The sequence below is a fragment of the Pyrgilauda ruficollis genome, unplaced genomic scaffold (assembly GCF_017590135.1).
Source record: "Pyrgilauda ruficollis isolate IOZ18807 unplaced genomic scaffold, ASM1759013v1 scaffold4, whole genome shotgun sequence".
In the NCBI taxonomy this organism is placed as follows: domain Eukaryota; kingdom Metazoa; phylum Chordata; class Aves; order Passeriformes; family Passeridae; genus Pyrgilauda; species Pyrgilauda ruficollis.
In genome coordinates, this window is record NW_024525489.1 from 386,632 (window position 1) to 400,740 (window position 14,109).

Below are 14,109 nucleotides of genomic sequence, written 5' to 3' on the forward strand. Positions count from 1 at the left end.
AATGCTGTGCAGTCCCACTATAAATCCCACTGGACATAGAACACCTTTACATATGAGAAGAAAGTGTTGCCAACACTGTTAGCTCAATCTACTTCATTATATACTGATATTCAGAGCTACTAAGAGCTCCCCACCCTCTTGGATGTCAGCAGGTTTAAATGTCTCCATTTCAAATACTGGAAAATAACGATGGACTTTATTTCTGTAGATTGTGTGGTGAAACCATAGCACTTGGAAGGACAAACATTTTAAAACACTGCATGGACCCAAAGGACTGCCTTGATTACTTTTATGCATGTTATAAAAATACCAGACATGTATTTTTATCTCACTTTGAAGGTATCCATGGACTGGAGGTAGGTTATAATACTTTCAAAGAACCTTGAGAAGTGAGAATTATAGGCCCTTCAGAGAATTACCTATATCCCTCTAATAAATTCTCATGAGGTTTATCTGAAGATGGTGGTGATGGCTCAGAGAAAGCCATGAATTGCCTGGGGGACATCATAGCGACACATTTTCCCCTGTGACAACCAAGGGGATACTGGGGAGCACAACAGAAACAGCACACATTAGGTAATGCCCCCCATCAGATTGCAGATGTGTGAACTAGTTTGAAACTTTTATTGAGGCTTTTATTAGGCTGTGATACAATCCCAGGCTCTTTGCAGTTGCCAGTGTAGCCAGTTGCTCACAAGTTATAACAAGTTAAAAATACCTAATGCTCAAGCTATTCTACACTTAGGGGTGGAGAGTCCCAAACAGATAATATTTTGGGTGGCTAAGTGGCCAGGCTCCATCTGTGTCTTGTGATCCTGCTTGTGAAAGCCATGGCACTAACCACAGCTGTTTCACTTGATTTGAAACAGCAGCAGAGGTTCAACCTAAGCAGCAGTCTTGCAAATCCTTGCTGATGATGTAAATGCTCTTTAAAATATTGATAAACTAATGGTTATGTAGAGTTTTTGGTTTGTTTTGCTCTGTTTTGTTTTGTTTTGTTTTGGTTTGGTTTGTTTTGGTTTGGTTTGGTTTGGTTAGGTTTGGTTTGGTTTGGTTTTGTTTGGGTATTTTAACCCTAATTACCTACTTAAGTTAATGTGATTGATAGCTTTGGTACACTAAATTTTCTTTAAACGTAAAACACATGAAAAGTTATAACTGTAAGTTATTACCAAAAGTTGTCTTGGTCATGTATCTTGCTTCTGCCAAAGTGACTCAGTCCTAACAGAAGTTGTCATGTCTCTGTGAGATGGTTTGGTCTCAGTAACTTCACTGTCAGCTGGAGAGCTGGGCTGCAGCAACAGGGGTTTAGTGGGATGGGGGGATATGAGGAGGATCTTCATGGTGGTAGTGAGGAGGGGCCAGTGGTACATCATCTCTCAGAGCACAGGAGCTAAAGGAACCCAAGGAACTGGTCAGATGGCAGGTTCTGAAATAAGTAAAAAGCCACAATTATTTGTGCACTCTGCACGTGGCTGTTAAGTGATGAAACTCTTTGCAACAGAATGCTGTAGCTACCAAAATTTTACATAAGTTCAAAAAACATTAGACAAATTATTGAGTCAAAGAAGCATTGAATACAGTGAAAAACACCAGCATACAATCTCAGGCTCAAAAATTTATAAACCCCAGTGTGAGGGAAGTTAGTATGATATACTCGAGAAAAATCATGGCAACTTCTCCATGTAACCACAGGCTCCTTCAGGAAATGAGAGAGCAGAGTAGATGAACCACTAGGTTAATAATTGTATTAAATTATTATCTTCTTGATATTAACAACTAAGCTAAGCACAATCCAGCCTGAGAGCCCTTGGATGGCTATGACTTCATGCGCAACTATTAAAGCTTTGCTAGAAAAGAATTCCAGAAAATCTCCTGGAGTCTCCAGATTTTCATAAATTGGATAATTCTATATAGTTCAGTTTAGACAGATGAGTATGTCTTTCCATGTGGAAACTTTAAAGCAAGCACAGAATGACAGTTAGAGAGCATCACAGCAGACAGGAAAAGATGGTGAGAAGAAGAGAGAGGGTGGCAACACTTGCAGGGATCATGAGTAGGAGATGGATTCTTTGGTCTCTTTTGGGCCCTTTCCTGTGCCTGAGGAGAATTAATTGCTCCAAGCATCCAGCTCTTTTCAACCCTATCATTGACCATAGCAGCAGTAACAGAATGCATCCCCTGGGCCCATTTTTGCATTTACTTTAAGCTTTTCATTGTAAAATCAATGCAAACTGGCTTTAGTATAAGTGAGGATTAAGCGTTGCATATATCATTATAAAGTCACCGGGGACCACAGTAAAATCTAAGATATTATTATGCACAATTGTTGAATCAGCTCCCTTTAGAACCTGATTATCTTTTTAAACAAATTTTGTAAATGAGCTGTAATATTTTATATCCACTCAAATCTTTTTAGCCCAAAGCACTTAACAAGCTTAAAGACCTGGAGGGGGAGCCAGCTTTTGTTCTGTGTGCAGGAGGTACCTGGCACGATGGAAGTCAGTCCCTCACTCAGGTTCCCTTGTGTTGCTGCAACAGCAATACCCTCGAGAGTATGAACAGCAGAAAGGAAATACTGACGTTTCTGGGTCAGAAAAATGCCAGACAAAGAATAAATAAAGAAAGCTTTGATTTTGAAATAAGGAGTTACAGAAAGTAACCAGAATCTAAGCTAAAGAGAGATAGATTTTGAAGGCTGAACTAAAAGAGTAAGCTCATTAACATATGCATCACAACCTTTTTATGATTAATTCTATCCTGCCAAGAATCAAAAATGATTCTAAATAAGAGTAAGGGTTTGAAAATGCAGATATACATACCCATTTATACCATATAGATATGCATTTATAGACAGGATACAGGACTTGAAGAATTCTTTCCCATTTTTAAAAAGAAATACATAAGTATGCCCTATAAATATATGTAATATTCATTTATACTGTTTGGAAAATAAGTGCCATTTCTTATTGATATTCTGATTAAATATTCTAACCAATATTTTTAACAAACTCCCAAATAGCTATGCGGATCTTCTTGATAGGAAACTGGGATCTCTAGCCTTCTGTTAGCAAGCCTAGTGGGCAGAACATGCAAATGGAGGTGTTTACATGAAAATTCAATCATTTGCAAATGGAACACATCTGCAGTTTGAACCATGCTGAGTGGTGGTCTGTACCCTGAATATTTTCTGCTTTGCCTGGGCAGGTAAGCTGAGGAATGTAACAAACATGGGCACTGTTTGAGGAAGTAAAATGCTATTGGATGTCATTATTTTTCTTCTTGTCTAGAAGGTAGAGGAGTTCAATTTTGAATATTCTCGGTATTTTAGAATACTTGTCCTTAATTTAAAATAGTCTGACTCTCCAAAGTCAGACTCCTTCATGACCCAGTGGAAACATACACAACCCTTTGCAAATGCGAGCAAAAACTTTGAACACCCTCGTTTTGGTACAAATTGGTCAGTCTGCAAATGGTTCAATTGGGCGAGCCTCTCAACCCTCCCAACTTTCCCTCCCAAACAACTTCAGGGAAGCCAGTTTTGTGGTAATATAAAACCAGATCAGAACCTAAGCATAAACTTAGTCGTCAGTGTCTCTGAGCATTTGAAATCATGTCATTGGGATCATGGAGTCTATTCCTACAGCCACCAGAAGTCCTGTTTGTTTGAGTGCAGTAGGAGGGATATCAGTAAGATGGAAAGCACCAAAACACTGAGTATCACACTTAGTTACTGCACAGGCATTTCCTCTAAGAAAACACTGACAAGCACTACTAAAGCATGACTAAAAGTCGGGATTTAATTCTATGTCTTTCACCTTTCTGGTCTGAGATATCAGTAAAAGATCCGGAGCTCAGATATTTCTCCTTATTAATGGCTCTCAACACTTGATAATTGCTTACCAGAAAATGGTTCCCTTTCTTCCATTATAATTAGTAAGCTTACCAGTACCTGAGACTAAGAACCAACAGAGAAATATTTTCTACATGTTCCTTATTTTCAGAGCTGAAGCAAGGAGCTAAATTATGTTATATTGCTGTGATATAACATAATATAATATTACTGCTTTTTACATTCCAAATCCTTGTACCTTATCTATTGTACCATTGTATTTATGAGTCAGATCTACATCACAGCCACTGAACTTCTGTCAGTGATGGCATAGCTGAAGGAGTTCTTTGGTCCATGATTTTAAGTGTTTTGGAAGGTAACAAGGGAAGAACCCAGCTTAATATCCAGACCTGGCTGAGTTGAAACAGGCATGAATAACAAGAGATACCCATGTGTTTCTAAATAAGGCATCCTGTGCTTCATTTTATTAATTTTATATTAATACTTTATAATGGTGAACTGCTCTTGAACACTGTCCTGTGGCTGATAGGACTTTCCCCCATTAAGTTCTAAAAACACGAAGCACCAAAGAACATCTTGGTCATCTATCTTGCTTACCTACAGAAATTTCCTGTACTTACATGCAGTGTTTGGTCTTACAAATGAAATTATAAATCTTTGACATCATCAGAGAGACAAGAAATTTAAAAGGTAGAGATTTGTGGGTTTATTCTGATTTTGCAATAAAACATGAGCTACACAACTGAGATCTGGAAGAAATTCTCATCATGAGCTACACAACTGAGATCTGGAAGAAATTCTCATCATTCTCATTCTGGAAGAAATTCATTATACCATGAATACCATATTCATGGTATAAGGAACCATGCCTACTAACCTGGAAAACTGGCAGAACTTACACAGAGTGCATCAGTATGGAAATCATACGGAAACAAGAAGGAAAAGCATGAAAAAAAGTATTGCGTTTAAATTAACACCTAGGAGCACTAAAATTGAGATAGTAATTTTAAGAAGAAATGCTATACTTGAATATTTTCATCTAAGTATGTTAACAAATTTATCATGACAATTTTAGGACTTTCTAAGATGGCTTTATAATCAAACATTATATGATAGATAGCTAGAAACACCAGAACTATTTTCCTTGCTGCCAAAGACACAGAAAAAACAGTAACTTTGGGGCTAGTAGGTGCTTTCACTGCAAATGGAAATACATTTCTTTCATATGTTTTCTTGCCTGAAATTTTTCATAGGGAATAAAACCCACTCTCAACCAGTTCCACATGTCATTTATCTGAGTTAAACTGTGTGGAATTAAACCTTAACAAGGGACTGATCTGAAATCTATAGAAATCTCTGGGACTCTTTCTATTAATTTCAGTAGTCTTTTGATCGGCTCTTACACGAAGAAACACATTTATAAGTCCCAAACATGGAACTCATTAAATTACGTTTCCTTTATTTTACATGTGTAATTTAAATAATTTTAGATTTTATAATTCCCAGTGAAAATATTTGACTCTAAGTTACATAAAGATAAGGGAGTTGTAGTGATATGGGAACCAGGACAAAAAACCAAGTTTGCTGGTATAAATAAGTCTTGTTCTATCAGCTTTTAAAAACTTCCATTATTTGCAAAAGATAAATGCATATATTAACTTTCATGCTCTTTTAGCAACACAAATGTGAACATCACGTTTTAGGTGCAGGTTATAAATATGGTTTAGTAAAACATTGGTTCAGCAAGATCTACTGGGGAAAGCAGTCAAAGGCAAAAGTTTTTACCTGATTAAACCAAAAACTGACAACATCCCAGCATGGCAAAATATGTCCAAAACCCTTGTGCAAAAGATCTGTGGCACCAAGCAAGAGGAGAGATGCTCAGCCTTAGGAGTAATGTTTTTGGGGAACACAGGAAAAGGTTGTATCTGTAATGGTGTAATGGCTTGAGACAACTCATGTTACAACATGTAAAGGCCAATACGTGCCCTCAATACGTGGCAAGGATGGAGATCTCTGTAAAATGGCATCGGGGCTGTTGAGCCTTGAGTGCTGACAGCCTGATGTGAAGTCATGGAAAAGCAATGACAAAAAAATGGATTTTTTTTTGTGTTTTGTCCCTCCCTCTCCCTCAGAAATGCCACAGCAGGAATGTGCTACTTGGGAAGAGAACCTGTGTTATTGTTTGATTTCTGTTTTCTGCCAAGGGCATTGGAAGAAAACAAGACTTTCCTGTTACAAGAGGGAAGAGTTTGCCAAAACTCTTATTTTTCTCTACTAATTTCAGTGTAAGAGATCTGAATGATAATACAGAAGGCTTATGTGCTAGCCATTTTACAGCTGTTTTTGTAGACTGCCTTTTGCAAGCAGTGGTTATTTATAGCATCCTAAAAACTGACTCCACAACCCATGAATGATACCTAAATTATTGGTATCAGTATCCATTTTTGTTACTATTCTTAGGTTTAAGTGAGTTGAACTGTAATTAAATAAAACAAGGAGTTTTAAAGATATTTTTTGATGTTCTCAGTGATCAGATATCAACATTCAGCAGTTACATGTTCTAGAAACACCAAAGCAGTGATCTGTAATATTTTCCTTATTTAATCCCTGAAAGTATTTGATTTTATTTTGGTTTTATCTATCTATCTATCTATCTATCTATCTATCTATCTGTCTCAATAGGCTTTTTGGGGGGGGGCTAGGGTACCACCATTTATGTCGCACATATTTAGAGACAATATTAGGGAAAAAAGAAACAAACAAGGAAAAAATCTTATCTTTAAAACAAATAGAAAAAGGATAAATTTCTGAATCGAGGTTTTTGTTGAACTTCAAAGTGAGAATTAATATATAAAATATCTAGGATCTTGAAAGAAATAAATGCTTGAAGAATTCTAATGTGTCTAATAGAAACCAAAAAAAAAAAAAAAAAAAAGGAAAAAATCCTTTGAGTCTTTAAAATATTAGTTTTGCTTGTAAGTTTTTCTTTAACATCAACGTTTTTGACTGTTTTATTGAAACTTCAACAGACAGTAGCTTATTTTTCCACAGACTTAAGCACCTGAGATTTTTGGCTAATGGATATAAGACCAGTAAAATTTCCTATAAAATGTAACTTTAGACAAGAACTTACATTATGTTTATGGAATATATTCCAGCATTTTCTTTTTCAAAAGCAAACTTCTTGATATTCATAGGAAAAATATCAGCTGCATTGCAATGAGAAAGTGAAAATGATCAGCTGATAAATACAAATAAACAGAGATGTTTTCCCTGGCTTCGTTACTTGCTTCCTGAGGACCTCTGTTTCCCACTTAAAGACCAATAAATACCAAGCACAAAGCTCAGTGAAATCCTTTCTTTTCCTTTTAATGAGCTGTGAGTTAGAACTTAAAACCAAGGATGATCAAAGATGGTTTTAATGAGAAAATTTCTGAATCAGAAATTCTACAAATTAATCTTGTTACTCTTCATTATCCTTAATTTTGGCAAATAGATCCACTGGTGGCTATGGCTTCACAAATATTATGTGTCTAAATTGAGTGCACTGAAGAATATTCATCTTCATAAAATAAAGGAAGAACAGTACTTCAGAGCCAAGAATGATAGATATCAGTACTGGATTCATCCTTCAGAAGGAAATAGGCCCAGATACCCAAGACCATATACTTCCCAGAAATAATCTATTTATTTTATGGCAATCAACCGCAAAACACTCATTTCAGATAAGAACTTCTGCAAATTTAATTGCTGTCAATCAACTAAGGCTTTTACTCAGGAAGTAGGAAATGAGACAGCAAGCTCTAAAATGGATGACAGCATTTAAATGTACTTTGCCTCTTCTGCAAGTCATATATAAAAGTACTCCAAAGAAAACACACCAGCAGTAATAAAACTGTCCATCAATTCTATTTCATACATAAAAGCATCTCAATAAGAACAAAACATGTAGGGCTTCTGACAGTAGGAATCTTGTTCACTTCTCTCCATGTAATTTACTCCAAAAACCTTTATCTATTGCAAACAGGTCAACAATTTCTAACTTTTCTCCAAATAAGACACCCACACTTTCATTTGATATTCATACTTCAGAGAAGTCAAATGGAAATTTAACTTTAAACTCCCTGAGGAAAATTTAGGTTACTGCTTTGGGCTGACACATCCACCCTTGTTCTCTGCAGCCTGAAATGGCAAATAGGTATAAACTGTGACTGGGGGACAAACTTGGAATCATAGAACCACAGAGTCATAGGGTCACAGAATCATAAAATATATTGTGTTGGAAGGGACTGCTAAAAGTCTTTTAGTCCAACCTCCCTGTTATGAGCAGGGACATCTTCAACTAGGCCAGCTTCCTCAGAGCCTCATCCAGACTGACCACCAGAGCATTGGAATAGTATCACCCAGAGGAAAGCTTCTGGTCTTTCTGGTTTCTTCTTTCTTGAATCTGGTCCTACAAGATTTTGATCATCAAATCTGCCATTCTAGAAGTCAACTAATCCCTCATTGGAATGGAAGAATTTGGAAGGCAGCAGCAGCAACTGCTTGTATACTGCCCAAATATTCCCATACAATTCCATCACCATGCATTTTTTCACTTGCCAAATCTAAGAAATGTTAACCCAATGTGCCTCTGATTGCTTTCTAATAGTCACTCTGAAGAGGTTTGGTGGGGATTTGCGGGGGTATTAATGGATAAGTTTTAATAGATGGAAAGACATTAGTAAAAACTGTTACCCTTAGCAGAGAGGTTGTGGATTTGAAAGCAATGTCCCTTTGTTTTCTCCTTTAGTGTTGTTTCATTAAGATCTTTTCACTCAGAGGTAAACATCTTACAGCCTTCTTCTAAGCAGCTGAGATGTGGTTTCAAGCATACAAGCCGTGAACATGCCTGGATATTTTTCTCCTAATATATCCTGAGTTTTGGAAGTGGTTCTAGAAACTGGCTGATGGTCTTAGAACTTTCTACGTGAGTCAGTAAGCAGTCAAAAATTAATGAACTACTCCCAGTTGCTGAGGAATAACTACTTCAAGAATTGGCACAAAATAAAAATATGAAATAAAACTTTCCTGTTCCTGTTGGAGTAAGAAAAAAGCTACCTCCAAATGTTATACCATATAATGAGCACATCACCCAAGAACAGTTATTCCAAAACTCAAATCATACTTTGTATTAAGGAAGACCATATCAAAAAGTTATTTGCTTTGCTGAATCCACCCCTAATCTGCTGTCCCACTTTGTAGTATTATTGCAATTTCCCAAAATGACTAAGTCCCTGGATGCAGCTGGGGATCATCATCACACGGGAACAAAAACTCAACATATTTAATTGTAAACAGTTCAGAAAATGCAAGGGTGCTTCACACTGACATCAAATCTTCTTGCATCCCTCCCTTTTCTTTTCCTCCTCTCAAGTCATAGCCAGTGTTCTAGCAGTTCTACCTATGCTTTAATCTCCAATTGCTTAATTGTCAGTTACCAAAGCTTTCCTTTTGCTTAGGAGACAGTAGTTACAATTATTTAAGCTCTGCTTGCACATATTTTAACAGTATAGCTTCATATGATAACAGAGGGCTATTGATCAGAAGGGGAGTTGGACTGGAAGATGTTCAAACCATCTTGACTCCTCCTTGTGGAGGGTTATGTATAGACTCTGTCTGCTTCTTCATAAATAACACACTTGAACATAAATAAAAGGTCTTTAGCCCTCAGCTGAAGTGAGAGTCTGAATGGGTTTTGAATCAGCTTTATGTCACAATTTCTCATAGTCATCCCACTGGTCTGCTGTTTTCATTTAGAATGTATATAAACTACTGAGATTTAGTGTGAGTTTCTGCTTTCAGGAGCAGTGCACTTAGGGATTCACTGAGTATGTGAAACAAATTCTCAGCACCAATTTTCAAACAGGAATTGAGACTAAGTAATGGAAATAGCAGAACCCATGGGATTGATTAAAAGTGTGTTGAGTTCCCTAATATTCAAAGCACGGTAATTAGAGCCCTCTATGACACAGGACTGTAAAATCCAGTTGATCAGATGCTCACATACGTGGGCTTTCCTTGCAGCAGTTAGGTAACACCAGAAATGTTCCAAACTTGTAATGGAAAAACCATTACTATTTTGGATCCCAAGACGCCACACACCGGATTCATATTCTCGTTACAGTAAATTGCTGTTTATCTGGAACACATCATCCTATCTGACAGTCTATCCAAGGGTCCATATTTTCTGTCTGAGCTGATTACACCCCTCTGTGTGTCACTTGTGTCTCCCTGAAAATCTATGGCCAAAGAGAAGCGTGGAGGCTGCGGGGAAGGGAAGACACAATTAGCCCTGTCCTCCGGTTGTGACAGGAAAGTGGATACAGGAGTAATAACCACAAGCCAGGTCTCTCCTACATTTATTGCCATGCCCATCATAGCCAGTAATATTTCTTTAACAATAGAAATCTATCAAAGACTGGCTTCTGTGGAAAGATTTGTTAACAGCCCTAAGTGGAAACTCCACAATAAAACGAATATGCTCATGGAAATAGTACTACTACAAAGGCATAAAAATAATGCACAGAAGTGACTCACCAGTGCATTGACTGTAAAACTCAAGAACTAAAAATAAAATAGCCTCAATATATAAAATGAGCACAATTTTTCTTTCTTTTTTTTTTTTGAAACAGAGAAGTAACTCTAATGGATCATGGACTAAAAAAAGCGTATTGTGATTGGATCTAACAATATTTTCACATTCTGCCCTTCAAAGACTCAACTCAATTTAATTTTTACAAGAGAGAATCTGGTTGTGTAATAGAAGTTTTCTTTTAAAAGAAAAAATATATATAAATGACAAAAACTAAAGATAAGAAAGATCATGAGGACTGAATAATACCGACTGATTTTCTGTCATTCTTACTACTCCACTTGCTGAGCATTCACAGAGTAAAAGAAAATATACCAGTGTCTCCAGAGATGCTGTGTCAACAAAAACTCCTTCCACTGGCATGATGCAATTTCTGTTTAACTAATCAGGGGGAAATTTATCATACAGGACTTGATGGGGTTGTTTATGGAGTCATTAGCACAATGGCACTCAGCTCTCAGATGACAGTTGTGCTCTTTAGAAGATGAAATGCTGCAGCTGGCTGGGAAATGAATGAAAGCCAAAACCAGAATTATAGAACAAAGAACTTAATTTGAAAAAAAAACTGTTGCTATGATTTCATGGATGTGTTGGCTGATTTATTTATTTACTTATTTACTTAGTTGTTCTTTCCAAATAATGAGAAGATTCTGAAGACTATAAAGTGGCAGTGTGTTCAAGTGTTCACTTATAGCCTTACAGTGATTTCTTCAGTGCCTTGCTGTAAGAATATCACACTTTGCTAACTGGCCCATAAAAGACCTTTTCCAAACATCAAAGTAAAGGAATGAATTCCTAGGATAATATTCAATTGCTCAAATTCTGCCTAATGCTCTGTCTCTGATTCCCAATTATAAAAGTAAGATAATCACTTGAATTCTAAAAATATTCCAGTGATGCCTGCCAAAAGTCTTACTGCTGCCTTGTCCATGTACAACATGACTTCAAGGACAATTTTGGTAAAACAGAGTCTAGTTCTTTACAGATTTCTTACTACACATTTAACTGACATAAACATTGCAAGGATTAAGTCAATAATATTTATAGAAATGTATGGAAGATACAGTTTTGAAAGTGCATTAATAACAGTGTCCAGCAGATAAAGAAGCAGATGAAATTCAGGTTAGAGAAATGTAAAGCAAAGTACATAGAAAAAGTATTCCTTGGAACAAACAATTCCTTAAAAAAATCTACAAAACTCTACCTCAACATATGATGTTAAAAAAAACCCAAACAGAACAATATGAAAAACAAATAAAAGGTCAGGACTAATTAAGAAAAGAATAGAAAACATTAATCAACATTATGCCACTGTAAAAATCCATGCTTCGTCTCCATTGTAAATACCATGGTTATTGTGTCCTCCTCGTGAAAAAGTTACAGTGAAGTTAGAAACAGCTCAGCAAGTCCCTGAGCCACACATTTTTTAAAGATTGTCCTGAGGCACTACGAATTATAGATGTCCTGGTATGCCTGCCTGTTCTGTGACCTTTTCTTGAACATCCTATTATCCATCACTCTTGGAGACAGTACATTGAGCTGGCTGGGCCCATGGGCTGGCCTGACACATCATTCCTTATGTTCTTGACAGATTAAAAAAACCCACAAAAAACAGCAAAGTGGAAGAGTAATTTGCTTTAGTCAGTGCTCCTGGCTGGGAAGGAAAAAGGAGGTGTCCTACTGCATACAGAAGAAAGAAGTTATTTTTACTATTGTTGGTACCCTGGCATGCCAGGAGACCAGGAAGTTTAGAACAATATGGAGAAGGCTGAGTGTTGTATTTTAAAGCATTGATTTTTCTCACCAGCAATACACAATCCCTGTCAGGATTCAGCTGCAGCCAAGTGCTCTTCACTGAGATCCTGAGACAGCTAAAGCATCTTATTATGTGCAGAATGTTGGCAGTGTATTCCATGGGCAGGAGGAAAGAGGACACAGAATGGATAACAAAACAGGGCATGACTTTTTCCTTCAAATTATGATCATTATGTTCCGTAAAAATTAAAAAGAACTTGAGTACTTGAGTGTGATTTCCTGCTAAAAGGATACATTGTAGGAAGCTTGCTAATGCAGCCCACGTGAGGTAGTGCTGCTTGAAAAAGGAGAACCAGGGCTTCAGTAACAAAGCAGAGACCCTGCCCATCCCTAGGAATGTACCCTATCTCTCCTCACCTGTCCTACATGGGACCTGAGAGTTTGGGATCAAAGAGACATACCTGATTCTTCCTTTAACAGTTCCTTTTTTGCCAAATCCTCAGAGGAAGACCACAGTAGAACAGTAGACCGAAAAAACTCACAAAAACCGCAAGTCCAGAAGAAAAGGAAATGTGGTCATCCCACTAATAGATTTTGATGGGAGATGAACAGCTGAGGGAGAAAAACTTGCTGCACAGCAATTTCTCCGAGTATGTGTCAGTGCCCAAGTTCAAATACAAAGACCAGAAAGGGGAGACTCATTTGCCTGCCCATGGGGTCCATACACAGATGTAGCCTAAAAGGACCTAAGAATATGCAGTAAAAAAGTGATGTCTTGCCATTAAGATAATTACACAGTCCATGTAACCTCTATCCAGTTGGTGAGGTTAGAAATCCTGTGTTTGCTGGCAGATTGAGAAATAGGAAGATGCCTTTTCTTTCATTCTTTTTTAGTGCCATCCATTCCTTCCCCTCACTGCAGCTAGTGCCAAAGATGGAGGGAGTTAGCACGATTGCCTTCATATGCAGCACTTTCTCCATGTATGAAAGAAATAAGCTCTGCAGCATCTTCTCTGCAAACCATGGTCTCTCTTGATATCACGCAGCACATCTTCTTATACTGAGAAGTAAAAGTGCATCAGCAGGACAACTCCACTAAAATACACAGCTTTACATTGTCCTTATATGCATGAATTTGCTGGAACGACTGAGACACAGAGCAAATCACATCAAAGCTGTCATTTGTAAATCACCTTTAAGGTTTACCCATAGAAATAAAATTTAATACAATTCAGCAAGTGGTTTATTGAATTAAAAATCTTCCTCCAAATCTTTTATGTGTGTTTACAAAAGTGTAAGGGCAATTATACATTGAAATGCTTATAGGGGAATACTTGTTTTCAAGCTCAATTAAAAAAAAAGCAAAAATTAATTTGCCTTATACTCAGAAGCACAAACACTTACTATTCAGAAATGTTCAAATGCAGCCAATTTAACTATGACTTTATTAATATTATGGAAGCATTGATAACAACCCTATAACTAACATTCAATTAGGCATGAAAACAAATACTGATTGAAACCAAATAACTACACCTCAGTTCCTCTCACAGATGTATCATGCTTCCCAGGCAAAACATCTGGAAAAGTGCCCTAGTAGGGCCATTGAGGTTTTCCTTAATGTCAAGGGATTCTTGGAAATCTGCAAAACCTTTACTCCTAATTTTTGCAAGTTATTTGTAAGAGATGCAGATGTTAGGTTAATGTTTGCCTGTACTTTTTGGGCATGAATCTTATTGTACTGCTGCAGATATCATTACATTAGGGCAGCTATCAATTACTTAGTGTGGAGTTTAGAGTGGGTTTGCAAATAACTTCAGCTAAGTGTTTGGACTGGAGTTGAAAGGCTACTATAAGTTTTCTT

At 37.0% G+C, this 14,109-nt stretch overlaps 1 long non-coding RNA gene across 1 annotated transcript in view; it reads right to left on the bottom strand.

Annotated features, from left to right (window-relative positions):
* Positions 1–692: 692 nt before the first annotated feature.
* LOC121358742 overlaps positions 693–14,109 on the bottom strand; it is a 72,720-nt gene continuing 59,303 nt past the window's right edge. Inside the window, exon 3 of the long non-coding RNA XR_005955940.1 lies at positions 693–1,429. This is a non-coding gene — a long non-coding RNA (uncharacterized LOC121358742). The remainder of the gene's footprint in view (positions 1,430–14,109) is intronic.